Below are 25650 nucleotides of genomic sequence, written 5' to 3' on the forward strand. Positions count from 1 at the left end.
TCAATTGCAGCACGCCAGCCCTCCCTGTCCATCACCAATTCCCAGAGTTCACTCAGACTCATGTCCATCGAGTCAGTGATGCCATCCAGCCATCTCATCCTCTGTTGCCCCTTCTCCTTTTGCCCCCAATCCCTCCCAGGATCAGAGTCCTTTCCATGAGTCAACTCTTCGTATGAGGTAGCCAAGTACTGGAGATTCAGCTTTAGCATCATTCCTTCCAAAGAAATCCCAGGGCTGATATCCTTCAGAATGGACTGGTTAGATCTCCTTGCAGTCCAAGGGACTCGCAAGAGTCTTCTCCAACACCACAGTTCAAAAGCATCAATTCTTCGGCGCTCAGCCTTCTTCACAGTCCAACTCTCACATCCATACATGACCACAGGAAAAACCATAGCCTTGACTAGACACACCTTTGTTGGCAAAGTAATGTCTCTGCTTTTGAATATGCTATCTAGGTTGGTCATAACTTTCCTTCCAAGGAGCAAGTGTCTTTTAATTTCATGGCTGCAGTCACCATCTGCAGTGATTTTGGAGCCCAGAAAAATAAAGTCTGACACTGTTTCCACTGTTTCTCCATCTATTTCCCATGAAGTGATAGGACTGGATGCCATGATCTTCTTTTTCTGAATGTTGAGCTTTAAGCCAACTTTTTCACTCTCCACTTTTACTTTCATCAAGAGGCTTTTAGTTCCTCTTCACTTTCTGCCATAAGGGTGTTGTCATCTGCATGTCTGAAGTTACTGATATCTCTCCCGGCCGTCTTGATTCCAGCTTGTGTTTCTTCCAGTCCAACGTTTCTCATGATGTACTCTGCATATAAGTTAAATAAACAGGGTGGCAATATACAGCCTTGACGTACTCCTTTTCCTATTTGGAACCAGCCTGTTGTTCCATGTCCAGTTCTAACTGTTGCTTCCTGACCCGCATACACATTTCTCAAGAGGCAGATCAGGTGGTCTGGTATTCCCATCTCTTTCAGAATTTTCCACACTTAATTGTGATCCACACAGTCAAAGGCTTTGGCATAGTCAATAAAGCAGACATAGATGTTTTTCTGGAACTCTCTTGCTTTTTCCATGATCCAGCAGATGTTGGCAATTTGACCTCCGGTTCCTCTTCCTCTTCTAAAACCAGCTTGAACATCAGGAAGTTCACAGTTCACATATTGCTGAAGCCTGGCTTGGAGAATTTTGAGCACTACTTTACTAGCGTGTGAGATGAGTGCAATTGTGTGGTAGTTTGAGCATTCTTTGGCATTGCCTTTCTTTGGGATTGGAATGAAAACTGACCTTTTCCAGTCCTGTGGCCACTGCTGAGTTTTCCAAATTTGCTGGCATATTGAATGCAGCACTTTCACAGCATCATCTTTCAGGATTTGGAATAGCTCAACTGGAATTCTATCACCTGCACTAGCATTGTTCATAGTGATGCTTTCCAAGGCCCACTTGACTTCACATTCCAGGATGTCTGGCTCTAGGTCAGTGATCATACCATCCTGATTATCTGGGTCATGAAGATCTTTTTTGTACAGTTCTTCTGTTATCTTGCCATCTCTTCTTAATATCTTCTGCTTCTGTTAGGCCCATACATTTCTGTCCTTTATTGAGCCCATCTTTGTATGAAATGTTCCTTTGGTATCTCTGATTTTCTTGAAGAGATCTCTAGTCTTTCCCATTCTGTTGTTTTCCTCTATTTCTTTGCATTGATCGCTGAAGAAGGCTTTCTTATCTCTTCTTGCTGTTCTTTGGAACTCTGCATTCAGATGTTTATATCTTTTCTTTTCTCCTTTGCTTTTCACTTCTCTTCACAGCTATTTGCAAGGTCTCCCCAGACAGCCATCTTGCTTTTTTGCATTTATTTTCCATGGGGATGGTCTTGATCCCTGTCTCCTGTACAATGTCACGAACCTCTGTCCATAGTTCATCAGGCACTCTATCTATCAGATCTAGGCCCTTAAATCTATTTCTCACTTCCACTGTATAATCATAAGGGATTTGATTTAGGTCATACCTGAATGGTCTAGTGGTTTTCCCTACTTTCTTTAATTTCAGTCTGAATTTGGCAATAAGGAGTTCATGGTCTGAGCCACAGTCAGCTCCCGGTCTTGTTTTTGCTGACTGTATAGAGCTTCTCCATCTTTGGCTGCAAAGAATATAATGAATCTGATTTCGGTGTTGACCATCTGGTGATGTCCATGTGTAGAGTCTTCTCTTGTGTTGTTGGAAGAGGGTGTTTGTTATGACCAGTGCATTTTCTTGACAAAACTCTCTTAGCCTTTGCCCTGCTCCATTCCGTATTCCAAGGCCAAATTTGCCTGTTACTCCAGGTGTTTCTTGACTTCCTATTTTGCATTACAGTCCCCTATAATGAAAAGGACATCTTTTTTGGGTGTTAGTTCTAAAAGGTCTTGTAGGTCTTCATAGAACCGTTCAACTTCAGCTTCTTCAGCGTTACTGGTTGGGGCATAGAGTTGGATTACTGTGCTATTGAATGGTTTTCCTTGGAAACGAACAGAGATCATCCTGTCGCTTTTGAGATTGCATCCAAGTACTGCCTTTCGGACTCTTTTGTTGACCATGATGGCCACTCCATTTCTTCTGAGGGATTCCTGCCTGCAGTAGTAGATATAATGGTCATCTGAGTTAAATTCACCCATTCCAGTCCATTTCAGTTCGCTGATTCCTAGAATGTCGACATTCACTCTTGTCATCTCTTGTTTGACCACTTCCAATTTGCCTTGATTCATGGACCTGACATTCCAGGTTCCTATGCAATTCTGCTCTTTACAGCATCAGACCTTGCTTCTATCACCAGTCACATCCACAGCTGGGTATTCTTTTTCCTTGGCTCCATCCCTTCATTCTTTCTGGAGTTATTTCTCCACTGATCTCCAGTAGCATATTGAGCACCTACTGACCTGGGGAGTTTCTCTTTCAGTATCCTATCATTTTGCTGCAGGCAGCTGAGGCCGGCTCGCTAAGTGCAGGCAGCTGCAACCGGTGTGCTAAGCGCGGCCGAGAGGAGCCACCCCACGTCCGAGGTCAGGGGCAGAAGCCGGGAGGACCCCATGCCCTAAGGGCAGCAGCCAAGAGGAGTTACCCCACATCCAAGGTCAGGGGCAGCGGCCGAGAGTACCAGACTGCGACGGGGCAGGAACGGCCGAGAGGAGCTACCCTGTGTCCGAGTTCGGTGGGGGCGGGGAGTGGGCGATGAGAGGAGTTACCCCACGTAGGAGGTCAGGGGCAGTGGCCAGGAGGACCAACCCCACATCCAAGGAGCCCTGGCTGCGCGGGCGCAGGAGGGTCTAGAGGAGCTATCCCATGTTGAAGGTCAGGAAGGGCTGCGGTGAGGAGATACCCCTCGTCCAAGGTAAGGAGCAATGGCTGCGCTTTGCTGGAGCAGCGTGAAGAGATACCCCACACCCAAGGTAAGAGAAACCCAAGTAAGACGGTAGGTGTTGCAAGAGGGCATCAGAGGGCAAACACACTGAAACCATACTCACAGAAAACTAGTCAATCTAATCACACTAGGACCACAGCCTTGTCTAACTCAATGAAACTAAGCCATGCCCGTGGGGCAACCCAAGATGGGCGGGTCATGGTGGAGAGATCTGACAGAATGTGGTCCACTGGAGAAGGGAATGGCAAACCACTTCAGTATTCTTGCCTTGAGAACCCCATGAACAGTATGAACAGTATAAATAGGACAGAATTACATCTAAATAAGTTGAATAAAATCAGATTGCTTTTAAAAAGTTATATACCATATACTATAGACACATAGATGAAAGCAGGAAACAACTTATATTTGAACAGAATCTTGATTTCCTATTGGAATTCTAATAGATGAGCCAAGAATTTTTGCAAAATTAGAGAGACACAAAAGGGAACTGCTTTTTTTTGTTGTTGTTAATCATTGCTTTACAGTTACTTAGAGTGCATGTAAAGAAATGATAGAAGTTAGAAAATTGAAGAGAAGATTTTGACCTCCTTGCTAAAGCATGCAACTTCCAACCTTTCCTAAGTTCATAAATTTAAATTCTACAGAGAATTGATATAGAAAAAGTTAGTACCTTTTGGCAAAACTTCAGTTAGTGCAAGTTGTCATGTGAAATTTTTATCTTTGGGTGTTTAATCGTTTTTTTCCAGAGCTTTTTCTATGCCAAAGTGAAAGTGAAGTCTCTCAATCGTGTCCGACTCTTTGTGACCCCATGGACACCAGGCTCCTCCCTCCGTGGGATTTTCTAGGCAGGAGTACTGGAGTGAGTTGCCTTTTCCTTCTCCAGGGAACTTCTTGACCCAGGGATCGAACCCAGGTCTCCTTCATTGTAGACAGACGCTTTACCACCATACTGAGGTTATTCAAATAATTTTTCCAGAAATTATCATATTATTATAATATTTAATAAGATAGTTTATTTTATGTGGCACCCTTTCAATGCCATGATAGCCAGATATTTGATCAAACATCAGTGCAGATGCTGCTGTCAGGTATGTTCTAGATGAGATCAACATTTCAATCAATAAATTTTGAAATTGCTCTCCATAATGAGTTTCATCTAACCAGTTGAAGAGCTTAAGAAAGAACAAAATGTGGTCTCACAAGAAAGAATGAACTTTGCCTCTGAACTGTCTTTGGGCTTGAATCTCTCTATCTATTGTATACCTACATATATATGTGTGTGTGTGTGTGTGTGTGTGTGTGGCTTATTTTCTTGAAATAACCACAGGGCACTCTATTACACATAGAGCCAGTGTGTACCAATGTACCATCCAATGCTATTTGTAGCATCGTGTTTATTTATTCATCCCTGCAGGACATTGACCATGGCCTCAATGAGTACCCCAGAATCACTTATCTATACATATATATATATATATATATACACATACGCACACACACACACAAGCACATGGCTTCTATTTTTTTTGGAAAATCCTGTCAAATACTTTACTTCCGCTGATTCTAGGACCCTATTATACAGGTAGGACTGTCAGCATTTCCAAAGATTCTATGCCACTTGAGGGAAGTTTGAGCCCTCACTCATCAGGGAATGGTTTCATGTTGTTGACTCCCTCAGAAGTATCAGGGAAAAGAGTGGAACTGTCCTTGACTTCAGATGTCATCGTTAATGGACTAAAATAAATACCTATGGAAAATATTATATATATATATATATATATATATATATATATGTATATATATATAAGTAAATGAGATGCATTGCCTTAGTTTAATTTGTTTCAAAACATATTTGGGGAGTGCCAACCCTAGGCTAAACTTTGTTCTGCTGCTGCTGCTGCTGAGTCACTTCAGCAGCCCACCAGGCTCCCCCGTCCCTGGGATTCTCCAGGCAAGAACACTGGAGTGGGTTGCCATTTCCTTCTCCAATGCAGGAAAGTGAAAAGTGAAAGTGAAGTTGCTCAGTCGTGTCCAACTCTTAGAGACCCCACAGACTGCAGCCTACCAGGCTCCTCCATCCATGGGATTTTCCAGGCAAGAGTACTGGAGTGGGTTGCCATTTCCTTCTCCAATGCATGAAAGTGAAAAGTGAAAGTGAAGTCACTCAGTCGTGTCCAACTCTTAGAGACCCCACGGACTGCAGCCTACCAGGCTCCTCCATCCATGGGATTTTCCAGGCAAGAGTACTGGAGTGGGCTGCCATTGCCTTCTCTGAAACTTTGTTCCAGGAGCTGGGAAAAAGAAAGTCAATAACAGAATTCCTCCTCTAAATGGAAGGAATGCTGTATATTACATGGTAAATGACTGGTAAATTCAAAGACAGGTGGTTCTGGGGTAGTCATGAGGCCATGGTCAGTGTCCTGCAGGGATGAATGAATAAACACCATGTTACAAACAGCATGGAATGGTACATACTGGCCCTTTGTGTAATAGAGTGCCCTGTGGTTATTTCAAGAAAATAAACCATTGACTATTAAAGGAAATCACCTAAATTAGATGTCCTAAAGACTGGGTCATGAGAAGGGAATGAAATTAAACAAATTGGAAAAAGCTCTCTCCTCAGCCTGACTTGCTTCTGCTAATGTTATTAAGTCCTAAGTCAAGGGGTTGGAGTCGTGGACAAATCAGTGATGGGAGGCAGCGGTGCTGTTCCTACCTTGTTTGCAACTCAGTCCTCAGACTGACCTGACCAGGTCTAGATGTATCCACAGGACAAACATGCCAGCCAGTCCTACTCTTAGTAACATGTGAAGGCCTCTGTCCTCCACCTCCTCCTTGCCCTCAAACTGAGACAGCAGAGATTTGCTGTCATTCACCTGTTAGCCCACCTCTTTACAATTACCCAAGGTATTTCTTGGGTCACTTAGTTTAGATGGGGAATTTGGCTTGGGATTAGTATGAATGGCTTGAGACAAAGGTTACACTGCCATGCAGTGACTTTGGATTAATGTGTCCTTTTAAGTTTTAGTATGGGGATAGAGGGGAGTAACCACACTACATGGCATTGAACAAATTCAACCACTGGACTAGCAGGGGAGGTAGGGGGATTTCCATCTCTTTTCTAAATTGGAAAACCAAAGAGCCATCATTTTTTGGAAACAATTTAACAATCTGCCTGACATGCAGTCAGCTTTCATGGAATGTAATCATGATGATGATGTCAATGATGAGGGTTGGGTGATGAAGACAATCACAGCTTAAAGAGGAAATAATTTTTCTCTGCCATTGCTTTTACTGGACTTCTGCATTTCACGTCATTTTCCCCATTTCTCAGATAAGCACATAAAAATAAAGGGAAGCCAAATTAAGTAAGGTGTGCAAATTTTCTGGTCAACTCAGTGTTAGATGGTGATCCAAAAATAATGCAAGGAATATGTTTGCCAGTGTGTACTTGTGGGAAGATTGCATGTTTATGGTGTGTTTTCTTTACTTAGCATGACTCTTATGGTGTGTGGCATTCACAGGCAATGGCACATGGGTGGTTTTCCAGAGATGGAAACTAGAACATAGCTGCTCCAGCAAACTAAGGGAGAAGACAGAGGGACGAATAAAAGGAAGAGAGAGAGAGAATGAGACTTTTGCTGTTCATGTCTATTATATTCCCTGATCTTAAAGAGGAAAGTGGAGACTATTAACCCTCTTTCTTTGAGCCAAGCTGTTTAGCTTTGTGAGATTGGAAGACGGAGGAGAATGAAGGGAGGGTCAACATCCAGGGAGATGTCTACTTTTTAAAATTTGGAATATATTTTGGGGTTTGTAGGCAACCAACTGTGAAAGCCAAAGAAGTGGTATCTGTGTGTCACTGAGTGTTCATTAGACTGCTGGCAGCTGCATCACTTATTTTAGCAGATGATACAACAACTTCACTAAAGTGTGGTGTGTCTTGCATCTGTATGAATGTGCCTTTGACTTTCACTGGAAAAAATATATATATCCTGCAGAGCAGCTTCTAATACTTTCATTCTCCTTGTTACCACTTAAAAATTCTCACTGATTGAGATGTTACATATCATTTTGAGTGGTGTTAACTTAATTATTTCTTATCTGTTGAGGATTTAAACATGCTGGTGTAGCTGGCATTAATTATTAAATAAAGAAGAAAATGATCTGTGGAGCAGAGATGTACTATAGATGAAGCCATTTTTTTTTTTTTTAATCTTGCCCTTAACTTCATCTCTCTTTTCTGCAGACTTCAAAAAGTTTCATGGTACCTGCAAATTAATTTTAGATAAAATAGGGAAATTTTAAGTACAGGAGCTGCAAACTTAATAGTCTGTTTTATTAATGAAGGATTTGCTTATCAGTGCCTTTAATTTTGCGAAATGCTTCCTTCTCAAGCGTGACAGGAAATATTGAAATGTCAGACCCCCATGGGAGCCACCAAAATATTCATGAGCGCCTCAGAGAATCTTATCTATGTACAAACAGAAAAAAAAATATGCCTAGATATAGATCAGGGAAAACTTAATTTTTCCTACATGAAATGCCTTCTAAATGAAGATGTATTATTTTCTGATATAATTGAAATTCGGTTCTCGTAAACCAGCAGTAAAAAGTCCATCCATTCATCAAAATACAGCATGATTACAAATGAATAATAGCAGTTAAAAACATTGAAATTATTTTTCTTTAAAATTTTTTAACATCCAAAATTATATGTTTAAACAGTAAAGGAAAAGGAATCCTAGTCAGCTCACAAAGGATCTCAGCCTGACTTATTAACTAATTATGAGCAATCTGAAATTTCTTCTCAGTTTTGGCTGTTCCCATTCCTTTACATTAAATTTGGCTGATGTAATTACTTTAACTATTCTCCCTAAAATTTTTCATCAGCTTCTAATAGTCTCTTAGTAGAAGATATATATATTTTTTCACTCTAACAGTTCTTCTGTCTGAGGCTGAATGCTTTTAAAAACATCCTCATCTTCAGATTAGATCTTATTTTTTTTTCCCTTTATAGAGCGTATGCTTCCTAAAATCCAGATTTTTTTTTTTTCTCAGTAAATATCATTTTGAGACATGATTATTAGAAACAAGCTAGTATTTTGGACTTGTAAAATAAATTCTGAGAAATAGGAGAAATGGACTGGGAAAAAGTCTTACAGAGCAAGGTAAATCTGAGTAATATTTAAAAAACATAATTTCTATCAAAGCTATTTGATGATGTTTTTTGAGCTGTCCAGAAGGCAATGTCACCCCACTCCAGTACTCTTGCCTGGAAAATCCCATGGATGGAGGAGCCTGGTAGGCTGCAGTCCATGGGGTCTCTAAGAGTCGGACACAGCTGAGCGGCTTCACTTTCACTTTTCACTTTCCTGCATTGGAGAAGGAAATGGCAACACACTCCAGTGTTCTTGCCTGGAGAATCCCAGGGATGGGGGAGCCTGGTGGGCTGCCGTCTCTGCGGTCGCACAGAGTCAAACACGACTGTAGTGACTTAACAGCAGATCTCAAAACTATTTAAAGACAACATATTTATCTATAATTCATAAAAAGTTGTTTAGGACTGATCTTAAGAAATAAATAACAATTAAAATTCTGCTTTGTAAATGATAATTTTTATTTAATCATTTGTCTAAATCCAGATTCTCCTTCTCTGTATCTTGTTTAGGCAAAAGGACACCCTCAGAAATCAATTGAAATGATTTGTTTGGAGTTACCATTTTATAACCTTAAAATACTGTTTGATTGATCATATTTTAATTGTTCACATAGTCTATTTCTTACTATAATTTTAGCATTTCTTATGTAATAAGTATGTAAAAATAGTTTATGAATTGAATGTGAAATTCAAATAAATGAATTCTTCTGCACTGGAAAGAGCTTAAAATGTACCTTGTGTCAGCTGAAGCTGGTATACACAGAATTTACAGCAGAGTATATCAAAGAGCTAATTTGGATAATTTTAGCAGAAGATGATCATCCATATAACTCCACAAGTAATTGTTTATAATGTGCACACAGAAATGGAAAGAAAAAAGGAAAAGCCAGGCCTTTAATCAAATAGCAGCTGATTGTTAAGTCTATAGGCCTTCCTTTGGTATTAATAATCAGTTCTTCCTTTCCAATTACAATGCCTTTAGAACATTATTTAAGGAATTTAAAGAAAATCATCCATGGAGAAAATTTCTTTATTCTTTGATCTAGTTTAACTTATTATAGTCTCTTTAATCTTCAGCACATTTTTTCCAATTGCATATTATTCAGGTAAGTAAAATAATTCAACATTTCACTAATTACAGACAAATATAGAAACATCTATTTATGGAGTTTTTCAAATACCGCTAGAAGGACAGTAACTCAGTAACTTTCTGAAGGATGATTTGGTAATGAGTCACAGAAGACTAAAAATTCACAAATTCATTAACACAGGATCACATCACATAATTGGTGCTAAAAAGAAGTAATAAATAATATTCACACAGAAATACATATGGAGGATTTTCAGTATTGGCCAGTTTACAATACCGAAAACTATTTGGAAACAACAAATACCTTCCAAGGAAATACCATCGTGGCAATAGAACACATAAACAATGATTCGGTATATTCCAGTGCACTGGAATATTTTGCATCAACTAAAATGTTATTAAAGGAACGTATAATGCAACGGAAGAACAAATTAAATACTATTTACTTGGAAAATAGAGTTGCTTTGATCTCATTTTGTATGCTCTGATCTCATTTTATTTTAAAAATTATATCCCATGTATTTTTAAGAAGCATAGTCTTAAGTATAGTCTAATATATATAAATATTAAAAATTTCAAAATTTTTGCCCGTGGAGTTTTAAAATAATATACCATGAAATATATTTTATTTTTTAAACCCAGAGTATATGTATACTTAATCTTTCCAAAAGCTTCACCTTTACTCTCTCAATTAATGTCCTGCTGCTAAGTCACTTCAGTTGTGTCTGACTCTGTGCAATCCCATAGATGGCAGCCCACCAGGCTCCGCCGTCCCTGGGATTCTCCAGGCAAGAACTCTGGAGTGGGTTGCCATTTCCTTCTCCAATGCATGAAAGTGAAAAGTGAAAGTGAAGTCGCTCAGTCGTTTCGGACTCTTAGCGACCCCATGGACTGCAGCCTACCAGACTCCTCCGTCCATAGGATTTTCCAGGCAAGAGTACTGGAGTGGATTGCCATTGCCTTCTCCTAATTAATGTCCTAGTCTACAACTATGAAGAACCTACTGTATAGCACAGGGAACTTACTCAATACTCTGTAATGACCTATATATGCGGAACACGTGTACACCCATGGCTGATTCATGTCAATGTATGGAAAAACCCACTACAATATTGTAAATTAATTAGCCTCCAATTAAAATAAATAAAATTTAAAAAAGAATGGATATATGTATATGTGCCTGGAGAATCCCAGGGATGGGGGAGCCTGGTGGGCTGCTCTTTATGGGGTCACACAGAGTCGGACACGACTGAAGCGACTTAGCAGCAGCAGCATAACTGATTTACTTCACTGTGCAGCATAAATTAACAAAACATTGTAAATCAACCATACTTCAATAAAATTTTATTTTAAAATATTCAAAAAATAAAATATTGCTCTCTGTGGAGAGAATGAGCTTGGGAAGCATTGAGATCTTCCCAGTAGACTCTCTATGCATCATTCCATTGGCTTCCGCCTATCTTCCCTTCTCTCTTTTCTATTACTCCTTATTCTTGACCTTTTCTTTTCTCAGGCTCTCTAGTCCTCCTCTCAACAACTCCTCCTCTCATTTCCCTTTCTCTTTCTCTTTCTCTCTGCTTCAAGCTTCTTCAATTAACTGCCTCCTATTATGCCCTTTCTGCTAAGTCTGCTAAGTTGCTTCAGTCGTGTCCGACTCTGTGTGACCCCATAGACGGCAGCCCACCAGGCTCCCCTGTCCCTGGCATTCTCCAGGCAAGAACACTGGAGTGGGTTGCCATTTCCTTCTCCAGTGCATGAAACTGAAAAGTGAAAGTGAAGTCGCTCAGTCTTGTCTGACTCTAGCGACCCCATGAACTGCAGCCTACCAGGCTCCTCCGTCCATGGGATTTTCCAGGCAAGAGTACTGGAGTGGGGTGCCATTGCCTTCTCCAATTATGCCCTTTACTCTTTTTTTATGTACTTATTTTCTCTTATTTTGTATTGGAGTATAGCCAAAAAACAATGTTGTGATAGTTTCATGTGGAGAACAGAGAAACTCAGCCATACATATACATGTGTCCATTCTCCCTTAATTGTCATGGATTTGATTTAGGTCATACATGAATGGTCATCTGAGTTAAATTCACCCATTCCAGTCCATTTTAGTTCGCTGATTCCTAGAATGTTGATGTTCAACTCTTGCCATCTTCTATTTGACCACTTGCAATTTGCCTTGATTCATGGACCTCCCATTCCAGGTTCCTATGCAATACTGCTTTTTACAGCATCAGACCTTGCTTCTATCACCAGTCACATCCACAACTGGATGTTGTTTTTGCTTTGGCTCCACCCCTTCATCTTTCTGGAGTTATTTCTCCACTGATCTCCAGTAGCATATTGGGCACCTACTGACCTGGGGAGTTCCTCTCTCAGTATCCTATCATTTTGCCTTTTCATACTGTTTATGGGGTTCTCAAGGCAAGAATACTGAAGTGGTTTACCATTCCCTTCTCCAGTGGACCATATTCTGTCAGACCTCTCCATCATGACCCATCCGTCTTGGGTGGCCCCACAGGGCATGGCTGAGTTTCATTGAGTTAGACAAGGCTGTGGTCCGAGTGATCAGATTGACTAGTTTTCTGTGATTATGGTTTCACTGTGTCTGCCCTCTGATGCCCTTTCTCAGTGCCTACTGTCTTACTTGGGTTTCTCTTACCTTGGACTTGGGGTATTTCTTCACGGCTGCTCCAAAAAGTGCAGCCTGTGCTCCTTACCTTGGATGAGTTGCCCTTCCTGACCTTGAACGTGGGGTAGCTGTCCTAGGCCACTGCCCATGACCTCAGACGTGGGGTAGCTCCTCTTGGCCACTCCTGTGCCATTATATCTACTACTGTGGGCAGGAATCCCTTAGAAGAAATGGAGTAACCATCATGGTCAACAAAAGAGTCTGAAATGCAGTACTTGGATGCAATCTCAAAAATGACTGAATGATCTCTGTTCATTTCCAAGGCAAACCATTCAATATCATGGTAATCCAAGTCTATGCCCCAACCAGTAATGCTGAAGAAACTGAAGTTGAAGGGTTTTATGAAGACCTAAAAGACCTTTTAGAACTAATACCCAAAAAAGATGTCCTTTTCATTATAGGGGACTGGAATGCAAAAGTAGGAAGTCAAGAAACACCTGGAGTAACAGGCAAATTTGGCCTTGGAATATGGAATGGAGCAGGGCAAAGGCTAATAGAGTTTTGCCAAGAGAACACACTGGTCATAGCAAACACCCCCTTCCAGCAACACAAGAGAAGACTCTACACATGGACATGACCAGATGGTCAACACCGAAATTAGATTGATCATATTCTCTGCAGCCAAAGATGGAGGAGCAATATATACAGTCAGCAAAGACACGACTGGGAGCTGACTGTGACTCAGATCATGAACTCCTTATTGTCAAATTCAGACTTAAATTGAAGAAAGTAGTGAAAACCACTAGACCATTCAGGCATGACCTAAATCAAATCCGTTGTGATTATACAGTGGAAGTAAGAAATAGATTTAAGGGACTAAATCTGATAGACACAGTGCCTGATGAACTATGGAATGAGGTTGGTGACATTGTACAGGAGACAGGGATCAAGACCATCTCCATGGAAAAGACATGCAAAAAGGCAAAATGGTTGTCTGAGGAGGCCTTACAAATAGCTGTGAAGAGAAGAGAAGTGAAAAGCAAAGGAGAAAAGGAAAGATATACCCATTTGAATGCAGAGTTCCAAAGAATAGCAAGGAGAGATAAGAAAGCCCTCTTCGGTGATCAATGCAAAGAAATAGAGAAAAACAACAGAATGGGAAAGACTGGAGATCTCTTCAAGAAAATTAGAGATACCAAGGGAACATTTCATGCAAAGATGGGCTTGATAAAGGACAGAAATGGTATGGACTGAACAGAAGCAGAAGATATTAAGAAGAGGTGTCAAGAATACACAGAACTGTACAAAAAAGATTTTTACAACCCAGATAATCACGATGATGTGATCAATCACCTAGAGCCATACAACCTGAAATGTGAAGTCAAGTGGGCCATCACTATGAACAAAGCTAGTGGAGGTGACTGAATTCCAGTTGAGCTATTTCAAATCCTGGAAGATGATGCTGTGAAAGTGCTGCACTCAATATGCCAGCAAATTTGGAAAACTCAGCAGTGGCCACAGGACTGGAAAAGGTCAATTTTCATTCGAGTCCCTAAGAAAGGCAATGCCAAAGAATGCTCAGGCTACTGCACAATTGCACTCATCTCACCCACTAGTAAAGTAATGCTCAAAATTCTGCAAGTGAGGCAATACATGAACCGTGAACTTCCAGATGTTCAAGCTGGTTTTAGAAAAGGAAGAGGAACCAGAGATCAAATTGCCAACATCCACTGGATCATGGAAAAAGCAAGAGAGTTCCAGAAAAGCATCTATTTCTGCTTTATTGACTATGCCAAAGCCTTTGACTGTGTGGATCACAATAAACTGTGGAAAATTCTGAAAGAGATGGGAATACCAGACCACCTGACCTGCCTCTTGAGAAACCTATATGCAGGTCAGGAAGCAACAGTTAGAACTGGACATGGAAAAACGAACTGGTTCCAGATAGGAAAAGGAGTACGTCAAGGCTATATATTATCACCCTGCTTGTTTAAATTATATGCAGAGTACATCATGAGAAACGCTGGGCTGGAAGAAGTACAAGCTGGAATCAAAATTGCTGGGAGAAATATCAATAACTTCAGATATGCAGATGACACCACCCTTATGGCAGAGAATGAAGAGGAACTAAAAAGCTTCTTGATGAAAGTGAAAGAGGAAAGTGAAAAAGTTGGCTTAAAGCTCAACATTCAGAAAACGAAGATCATGGCATCTGGTCCCATCACTTTGTGGGAACAGATAGGGAAATAGTAAAAACAGTGTCAGACTTTATTTTTCTGGGCTCCAAAATCACTGCAGATGGTGACTGCAGCCATGAAATTAAAAGATGCTTACTCCTTGGAAGCAAAGTTGTGACCAACCTAGATAGCATATTCAAAAGCAGAGACATTACTTTGCCAACAAAGGTCTGTCTAGTCAAGGTTATGGTTTTTCCAGTGGTCATGTATGGATATGAGATTTGGACTGTGAAGAAAGCTGAGCACCAAAGAATTGATGCTTTTGAACTGTGGTGTTGGAGAAGACTCTTGAGTCCCTTGGACTGCAAGGAGATCCAAGCAGTCCATCCTAAAGAGATCAGTCCAGAATATTCTTTGGAAAGACTGATGCTGACGCTGAAACTCCAATACTTTGTCTACCTCATGTGAAGAGTTGAGTCATTGGAAAAGATCCTGATGCTGGGAGGGGTTGGGGGCAAGAGGAGAAGGGGATGATAGAGGATGAGAAGGTTGGATGGCACCACTGAATTGATGGACATGAGTTTGGTAAACTCCGGGAGTTGGTGATGGACAGGGTAGCCTGGCGTACTGCAAGTCATTGGGTCGCTAAGAGTCAGACACGAATGAGCGACTGAATTGAACTGGTACATAAATGGTCTAGTGGTTTTCCCCACTTTCTTCAATTTATATCTGAATTTTGCCATAATGAGTTCATGATCTGAGCCACAGTCACCTCCCTGTCTTGTTTTGCTGACCGTATAGAGACAGCTTCTCCATCTTCAACTGCAAAGAATTCGATCAATCTGATTTTGTCATTGGCCTTCTGATGGTGTCCACATGTAGAATAGTCTCTTGAATTGTTGGAAGAGGGTGTTTGCTATAATCAGTGTGTTCTCTTGGCAAAACTCTGTTAGTTTTGCCCTACTTCATTTTTTACTCTAAGACTAAACTTGTCTGTTACTCCAGGTGTCTCTTGACTTCCTACTTTTGCACTCCAGTCCCCTTTGTTGAAAAGGACATCTTTTTCTGGTGTTAGTTCTAGAGGATCTTGTAGGTCTTCACAGCACTGTTCATCTTCAGATTCTTTGGCATAAGTGGTTGGGACATAGACTTGGATTACTGTAATATTGAATGGTTTGCCTCAGAAATAAAGAGAGATTATTCTGTCGTTTTTAAGATTGCGCCCAAGTACTGCATTTCAGACCCTTTTGTTGACTCTGAAGGCTACTCCATTTCTTCTAAGGGATTCTTGCCCAGTAGTAGATATAATGGTCATCTGAATTAAATTCACCCTTTCTGGTCCATTTTAGTTCACTGATTGCTAAAATGTTGATGTTCATTCTGGCCATCTCCTGTTAGACCACTTCCAATTTACTTTGAATCATGAACCTAACATTCCAGGTTCTTATGCAAGGAACCTTGTTGTTCTTTACAGCATCGGACTTTACCTCGACCACCAGACACACACAGCTTGGCATTATTATTGCAAAATTGAAACTTAAACTTAACAAAGTAGGGTAAACACTAGCCATTCAGATACAGCCTACATCAAATCCCTTGTGATTATACAGTGGAAGTGAAAAATTGATTAAAGGGATTAGATCTGATAGATAGATTACCTGAAGAATTATAGATGAAGGTTCATAGCATTGTAGAGGAGGCAGTGATCCAAACCATCCTCAAGAAAAAGAAATGCAAAAAGGAAAAATGGTTGTTTGAGGAGGACTTACAGATAGCTGAGAAAAGATGAGAAGTGAAAGGCAGAGGAGAAAGATATATCCATTTGAATACAGAGTTCCAAAGAATAGCCAGGAGAGATTTGAGAGCCTTCCTAAGTTATCAATGCAAAGAAATAGAGGGAAACAAGAATGGGAAAGACTAGAGATCTCTTCAAGAAAGTCAGAGACACCAAGGAAACCTTTCATACAAAGATGGGCACACTAATGGACAGAAGCAGGATGGAAATAACAGAAGCAGAAGATACTAAGAAGAGGTGGCAAGAATACACAGAACTACACAAAAGAGATCTTAATGACTCAGACAATTACGATGCTGTGATCATTCACCTGGACGTCCTAGAATGTGAGGTCGAGTTGGCCTTAAGTAATATCCCTATGAACAAAGCTAGTGGAGCTGTTGAAATTTCAGCTGAGTTATTTCAAATCATAAAAGATGCTTTGAACACACTGCATTCAATATGCCAGCAAATTTGGAAAATTCAGCAGTGGCCACAGGACTGGAAAAGTTTGGTTTTTATTCCAATCCCAAAGAAAGGCAATGCCAAAGAATGTACAGCAAAATTGCACTCATTTCACACAATAGCAAAGTAATGCTAAAAATTCTCCAAGCTAGGCTTCAACAGTACATGAACCAAGAATTTCTAGGTGTTTAAGCTGGATTTAGAAAAGACAGAGAAACCAGAGATCAAATTGCCAACATCTGTTGGAGCATAGAAAAAGCAAGAGAACTTCAGAAAAACATCTACTTCTGCTTCATTTACTATGTTAAAGCCTTTGACTGTGTGGATCACAACAAACTATGGAAAATTATTAAAGAGATGGGAATAGCAGACCACCTTACCTGCCTCCTGAGAAAACTGTATGTAAGTCAAGAAGCATCAGTTAAAACCTGACATGGAACAATGAACTGGTTCCTAAGAGAGAAAGGAGCACATCAAGGCTGTATATTGTTACTCTGCTTATTTCACTTATATGCAGAGTACATTATGTGAAATGCTGAGCTAGATGAAGCACAAGCTGGAATCCAGATTGCCAGGAGAAATATCAGTAACCTCAGATATGCAGATGATACCATTCGAATGGCAGAAAACAAAGAAGAACTAAAAGGGCTCTTGAAGGTTAAAGAGGAGAGTGAATAAAACTCTACGTTCAAAAAACCAATATCATGGCATCCCGTCCAATCACTTCATGGCAAATAGTTGGGGAAACAAAACAGTGACAGGCTTTATTTTCTTGGGCTCCAGAACCACTTCAGATGGTGACTGCAGCCATAAAATTAAAAGACCCTTGCTCCTAGGAAGAAAAACTAACAAACCTAGACTGCATATTAAAAAGCAGAGACATTACTTTGTTAACAAATGTCTGCCTAGTCAAAGCTATGGTTTTATCCAGTAGTCAGGTGTGGATGTGAGATTTGGACCATATAAAAGGCTTTTTATTGTCCATAAATTGATGATTTTGAACTGTGGTGCTGGAAAAAACCTCTTGAGAGTCCCTTGGACAGCCAGGAGATCAAATTAGTCAATTCTAAATATTCATTAGAAGGACTGATGCTGAAGCTGAAACTCCGATATTTTAGCCACCTGAAGTGAAGAGCCGACTCACTAGAAAAGTCCGTGATACTGGTAAAGATTGAAGGCAGGAGGAGAAGGGGATGACTGAGGACAAGATGTTTGAATGGCATCACTGCCCAATGGGCATAAGTTTGAGCAAGCTCCAAGAGCTGTTGAAGAATATGGAATCCTGGCATGCTGCAGTCCGTGGGGTCACAAAGAGCTGGACATGACTGAGTGAATAAACAACAATTCTACTCTGCCCTCCACTGTTCCTCTCTCGTAAGTTCATTGTCTAAGACTGTGAGTCTATTTTTTTTTGTAAATAAGTTCATTTGTATCTTTTGAGATTCTGCACATGAGGAATATAATACAATAGTTCTCTGTCTTATTTCACCCAGTCTGACAATCTCTAGATCCATCCATGTTGCTGCCTATGGCATTATTTCATTCTTTTTAATTGCTGAAAAATATTCCATTGTATGTATATATTACTGCATCATCTTTATCTATTTTTCTGTCGATGGGCATTTAGGCTGCTTCTATATTCGACTATTGTAAATAGTGCTGCGATGAACATTGGCGTGCACTTATCTTTTCCAATATAGTTTTCTCTGGATATATGCCCAAGACTGGGATGGTTTGATCAAATGGTAGCTCTATTTTTAGTTTTCTAGGAATCACCATACTGTTCTCCAGTTGGTACAGCCCCCTTTACTCTTTTCCTCATCCCCCTTTGACTATGACCTGGAGATTATGAGGGCTAAATACCCTCATAAGTCAGAGATGTCTGACTTAAAGCATGTGCTCTATTTTGCTTTGTTGCCTTTATAATAATAACTGTAATGGGATTTTAAGTATAAAACGTTGTCTAATTTAGAATCAAATGGATAACATCTCAGAGTTGAAGCCAGGAAGGCTCTTAAGAGGATCAGAGTATCATGGAGCCTGCAGTAGCCATGGCCATAACCTTAACATACACTTACAAAGACTTTTGCTATAATTCTCTTTTATGCTACCTAAGCTGAATCATTTATGAGTTAATTCTATACCACACAATATAGTAATAAAGATGCTGCCCTTGTATTTTAAAGTGTGGCCTTTTATAAGAGAATATAGATTGAGGGCAATATTTAAAATGACAAAAATATCCTGTATATTATTTTTAAAAAGCATCTAAAAACCTTGTGAACAATTAAAAGATTAGATATTCTTTCTCATGACACAAATACTTCATTCAACAACTCTTTCACACTTACAAGTTGTAATAAATATCTCATATGAATGGCTCAGAAATGCATTCTCTCCCTTCTGTTTCCCCACAGTTTCCAACCCTAATCCTACCTAAGAAGGAATGAATGTTAATAGGAGGAGAAAAAGTGATCACAGGGTCAGTCCTGAATGAGGGCTTAGAGAAGTTTGAAAAATCTCTTTGATGAAAGATAAATCATCATCAGGGATAAATCACATACAAAGCAAGATATTTGCTGCTGCTGCTGCTGCTGCTAAGTCGCTTCAGTCGTGTCCGACTCTGTGCGACCCCAGAGACGGCAGCCCACCAGGCTCCCCTGTCCCTGGGATTCTCCAGGCAAGAACGCTGGAGTGGGTTGCCATTTCCTTCTCCAATGCATGAAAGTGAAAAGTGAAAGTGAGGTCACTCAGTCATGTCCGACTCCTAGCAACCCCATGGACAGCAGCCTACCAGGCTCCTCCGTCCATGGGATTTTCCAGGCAAGAGTACTGGAGTGGGGTGCCATTGTCTTCCCCAAGTACCATATTTAAGCAAAGCCAAATGACATTTCCTGTTATTTGGATATCAGTTCAGTTCAGTTCAGTTCAGTCGCTCAGTCATGTCCGACTCTTTGCGACCCCATGAATCGCAGCCCGCCAGGTCTCCCTGTCCATCACCATCTCCCGGAGTTCACGCAGACTCAGGTACATCCAGTCGGTGAGGCCACATAACCATCTCATCCTCTGTCATCCCCTTTTCCTCCTGCCCCCAAGTAACATTCAAAATATTTAGCCTTGACCTCTGAGAACATGTGAATATTTGCTAGTGGTAATAATAGTGTCCTTGATTACCTAACCATTTTCCTAGCTAGGAGAAATAAAGGCATGTCATAATTTATGCTAAACCAGAAAGAGTGCTTAGAAAATGAACAAACCGTAAGAAACCCTCAGGAAAAAAGAAAGCAATGGGTGAAGGCCCTAATGCAGAATGAGCACTAAGCCATTGGGAAGGTCTGCTCATGGCTCTTAGAAAGCCACGTGGCTTTAGCAGGCCATGTTAGAGTTTGTTTTCTAATTACCACACATGCATGAGTATTTGGACCATATTATCTCTGAGCTCCATTAGATCTCATGGTATGTGTTATTTGCTTTGGTGAAAGCTGTCCCTTTCCTTCTAAACATACACACACAGACACACACACATGCACACACACATGTGCATGTGCACGCATGCACACACACACACACACACACACATACGTTACCTCTGCAATTACTGCGAATATTGGGAAAATGTTCTTTCAGTTCAGAGATCAACTGAAACTTTAAGTGATATTTTCTTTAATTCTCTGGTCACTTTTAGGTATAACAGTTGTATCTAGAATGAACATTCACTTGCATCTCCAGTTGATGTCTCCTCTGCTTCCTAAACCCTCAATCCCGCATGGGCATTGGCCAGAGGGATGTGGACCTGTCTTCCTCCCCATTTAAAAAAAATTCTATTATTTATATTGTTATTTTTTAATTGTTAGTTTTTGGCCATGCCATGTGGCATATGGGATCTTAGTTCCCTGACTAAGGATCAAACCCACACACCCTCCATTGGAAGTGTGAAGTCCTAACTATTGGTCTGCCAAGAAAGTCCCCCTCTTCCTTTCCATTTTACAAATGTTTTCTTCCTTCTTTGATTGGAGTGAGGACTCCAGAGGCTGAAAGGGAACCATGTCTTGCTGCTGTAGTTTTCTTTGGTCACTACTGCTTCTGTGGCCGAGACTGTTATCCCAAGATCCCCTTTGCAGCTTATGTCACAGTGCTGGTTCTCAGGCAAGTTCATTTGTGGGTCACCTAGGGGCCCTGAGGGCTCCACTGTGCTTATACCTCTGAAGAGAGACCCTCTCTGACTTAAACTTTTCTGGTGCCCTTCACTCCTGCTCTGGGAGGAGAAGATGTTTGCTGCTGGAGTCAGATCTCTTGGGTCACATAGCAACAAGCTGGTTCAAGCTAGGCTAATATCTATAGTATTCATTTCAGTCTCTACAAGCTCAGTTTTCTTCTTGGATCCTCCTCTCTGCCCTGTTTTATCTCTTTTCAATTATCTGCCTTCCTCACACTTCCCTTGCTCACAAAAGTCCAGTCGGCAAGTAGCAAAGTTTCCATGTAGGCAGATGCCAAACCAGGACTTGGGGTGTCAGTCTCAGTTATAACAGACTCTCTTTAATCTCTACAAGTAAATCTCTTGGAATTTCACATTTATGGGAGGAAGCTGTAGCATTGTAAATAAAAGCAGAAAAAAAGCCACAATACTCACTTTGAAGCTTGCACATCTAATTCAGCTCTAACTGCATGTTACCATATTATTACACCAACTGAGGAAGAAGCAGGTAGAAGTATCATTTTGTTGTTTGTTGATGTGGATAGTATACATGTGTGTGTCTGCAATGCTTTACAATCTCAAGAGGCCTAGTAACAATGCGTTTCTGTTCTTTTTAGGGTGCTTTCAGGCTAACTCTCCCTGGGTTTTATCAAAGTGGGCAATTAGGGTAACAGTGTAAAGCTCACTTCACATCCTGCTATTCCACACTGAAGTGCAGGTTATTCTTTCTATGAGATCATTTCACCAAGTTCACCAGGAAAAACTTACTCGTCATGGTTATTTGTTTAGTAGAAGAAGGAGGAACATATTGACTAGAAGAACTCAAGAAAGTTCAGTTCAGTCACTCAGTCTTTGCAAACCGATGGACTGCAGCACGCCAGACTTCTCTGTCCATCAACAACTCCTGGAGCTTACTTAAACTCATGTCCATTGAGTCGGTGATGCCGTCCAACCATCTCACCCTCTGTCATCCCTTTCTCCTCCTGCCTTCAATCATCCCCAGCATCAGGGTCTTTTCAAATGAGTCAGTTCTTCACATCAGGTGGCCAAAGTATTGGAGTTTCAGCTTCAGCATCAGTCCTTCCAAAGAATATTCTGGACTGATCTCCTTTAGGATGGACTGCTTAGATTTCCTTGCTGTCCAAGGGATTCTCAAGACTCTTCTCCAACTCAAGGAAGAGATGACAACAAAACTATGGGAAAGCAGGGTGCTCTAATCCCCTAAAGATGGAAATCAGGAAAAAGATACTTCAAAGGTTCTTAGTTAATCTTTTATCTCTCTTCTCTGTAAATGAGCAGCTTCTTAACATGTTGGGAAATGTGACAGCCAAAACCATATATGTCACATATAAAAAAAATTCAAAAATCATGAGTGGGGTCTAGTTTTTAGAAATTTGATAAGAATCTCACTTTAAACCAGTTGATTATGGACAGTAAGGTAGCATCCTGAAAGTCTATTTGAATTTGTATTGTATAATATACAATAGTACATGAAAACACTCAATGTCCATCAACTGATGAATGAATACATAAAATGTCTTAAATGTATACAGTGGAATATCATTTGATGATAAGGAAATAAATATATTACATGTGAATATACTTTGGAAATCATGATGTCAGAAAATATGTCAAAATATGTCAGAAAGAGCTTCATACTGTTCATTTATATTACATGTTCAGAATAGACAAATCGACAGAGACAAAAAGACTAGTTTCTGCCTAGAATGTTTTGAGAGAGGACAAATGTAAAGTTAGACTGGTGATTATTGTTTAATCTTATGCATTTATGAATGAAAAAATTCTATTCACTTTAAATGGGTGATCTGTACAGTGTCTGAATTATATGTCTATAAAGCTGTTAACAAAATAAAACAACAAATATACATGGAATTCCTCTGAACCAGGACAGTTGATCTTATAGGTAGCTTTCCTACCATGTTACATTGACTTTCTTCTAGAATGCATCCTAGATTCACAAGGGGTCCAGATTCTTTAGACAATAGCATAAATTTTGCTAGAATGGAATTGATTTTTCTTCATGAACATCGACATATGATACCAATACCTTCTTTACATACACTTGTCATGAATGAGCTCATATGCTAATAACTTATTGGGCCAGAAGAATGTGTGAAATTTAAGTCTGCCTCTTGAATGGGGGTGAGGAAAGTGAATGTCCAGGAAATGATCAAGAGCAAGCATTTGGTTGTGGGAATGAATTATTATAACTTGTATCTGTATCTTTAACTATTTGATATTTGCATAGATATTCATGCTCATCAGGGTGATAGGTCAGATAATTCCTTAGGGTATATGAGTTATCCTGAGAGAAGGCTGAACATTCCGTAATATGCAGGGCATGATAAGAACACCCAAGTGTGGTCATATGCCGGCAGGATGTTGTGATATGTTGCAATTTATGCATAACTATAAATGTGGATTATATTATCTAGTTTCATCGACTTCTACGCTCATCAAATAACCAAGTGTCTGAGAAAATTTCCTTGAAAAAAAGCCACAGAAAATATTGAATAATGCCTATGTAAACAAAGCAACAAGACATCTGCAGAACTGACATATCTCCCCCTAACATAAGCTCTTTGTCAACCAGGTTTTGAAGTAAAACAATCAGAATTAGGCACCTCTGGCAAAAACCTGACCAAGGTTTTTTAAACCATCAAGAAGATACTTTGAAATCTGGATTTCTATCCACTATTGTTAGTGGTAAAATTTCCCTTAAATACACGCTGTGCCTTGAATGATTAGATAGTGATGCTTGGAAGGCACAAAGCAACCGGGAAAGCTTTTTGGAAATATGTGCCCAGAATGCAAAGAAAAAAAAGAGTATATTTTTTTAAGAACATTATGTGGAATTAAAATGAGCATTTTACACAATTTCATTAAGCTTAATAAACATAAAACTTTCTTATTTAATAGTGAAAAGCAAGAGAGAAGAGAAGTAAATCCGACCACCAAATAACATTGAATAAAACCTTATTCTTCCTGGCTCTGTTCAAAATGTCGAAGAGAATACATGGCAAATGTCTTGTTAATGAACCAATCTCATTTCTTTGTTCTTCAGTATTTTTGGAAGATAATGATAAAGACAAATGTGATAAGGACATGAACAAATGACTATAATGATAGATCATAAGAGAGGAAAGATCATAAATGACAGCAAGGATGAAAACATTGACCAGAAGTGAAAGTTCAGCTGCATAGTTCAACTGAATGTTATAGATATTTCTAGAATGACTCAATTTATGAGACTTTTTAAAAATTACAGTGAATAGCTAACTTTTTGTGAGCTGCTTTTCTGGTTTTAGTAGTGAAAGACTCAGAACAGGTGAAGAAAATGTCTTAAAAATCTGTTCCTTTCATTAGAGCAAAAAAAAAAAAAAGTGTTTTTTTGTTTTGTTTTGTTTTTTTTGCAAATTTTTCTTTTAATACTGATGGAATGACCGCTTTACTTAAAACACAATTTCTCATAAAGTCATAAAAATAGCACCACACACGAAAATTATACATTGCATTATTCATAGGCAAGTTATTTCAGTGGAAAAGTTTTGTCAAAAATGGTCAAAGTACTGCATGAGGTCAATTTTTCATTAAAAAAAAAGACATTTAAAATGTATATCTTTTTAAAAAATGCCTTGTAATAGATTAAAAGTGAAAGAAAGAATATCTTTTGTATCATGCAGAAGTTCTCATGTTACCTCATGAAAAAATACTTGGAAGAATTGCATACTTATGTATTTTCCTTTTATTAAGAAGACAAGGGTTTCAAATTTGTGAACTTGTGTGTATGTGTGTATGTGTGAGAGAGGTAAGTGAGTCATTAACGCTCTATCTACCAGAGAGCACTATACCACACCCTAGAAAGAAAGACAAATGAATGGATGAATAAATATTTAATCTAGTGCTTATAGGCAAAACTGATAGTTTAACAGAGAATTGGAAAGTAACTGCTTTCAGTAGAAAAGAAAAAAGGAAAAAATGATGCTCCAGAGACAAGATTTTTCAATTGTGTTTCAAAATATTTCATAATTAAGTAATTTTGACCAAAAACAAGTATGTCACCTATAAATTTTATTTTATGCCTATATTTTAAATTAAAGAGAGAATTTCATGCTCTGTTTTCAAAATTAAGAACTATAGTAGGGTTTGGATTGATTCGTTATAAATATGAACTTGCAGTTACCTTCAACTAGTTTGCAAGGATAGTAACATGGACATTTCCAAATCAAATTTTAAGAAAAGAAAAAAAAAGGCTTTGTGCTTTGTGTATTATGTGGTTGGAACTAACCAACCATTGAGTAATTGGATTTAACAGGATGGCCAATAATGTACTTCTTTTATTTGGATCCACGTATCCTAGTAATATTTACGCTAGTAAAGTAATGCTTAAAATTCTCTAAGCCAGGCTTCAGCAATATATGAACCGTGAACTTCCTGATGTTCAAGCTGGTTTTAGAAAAGGCAGAGGAACCAGAGATCAAATTGCCAACATCTGCTGGATCATCAAAAAAGCAAGAGAGTTCCAGAAAAACATCTATTTCTGCTGTATTGACTATGCCAAAGCCTTTGACTGTGTGGATCACAATAAACTGTAGAAAATTCTGAAAGAGATGGGAATACGGGAACACCTGATCTGCCTCTTGAGAAATGTGTATGCAGGTCAGGAAGCAACAGTTAGAACTGGACATGGAACAACAGACTGGTTCCAAATAGGAAAAGGAGTATGTCAAGGCTGTATA

This window comes from Bos indicus, chromosome 9, assembly GCF_029378745.1.
Source record: "Bos indicus isolate NIAB-ARS_2022 breed Sahiwal x Tharparkar chromosome 9, NIAB-ARS_B.indTharparkar_mat_pri_1.0, whole genome shotgun sequence".
In the NCBI taxonomy this organism is placed as follows: domain Eukaryota; kingdom Metazoa; phylum Chordata; class Mammalia; order Artiodactyla; family Bovidae; genus Bos; species Bos indicus.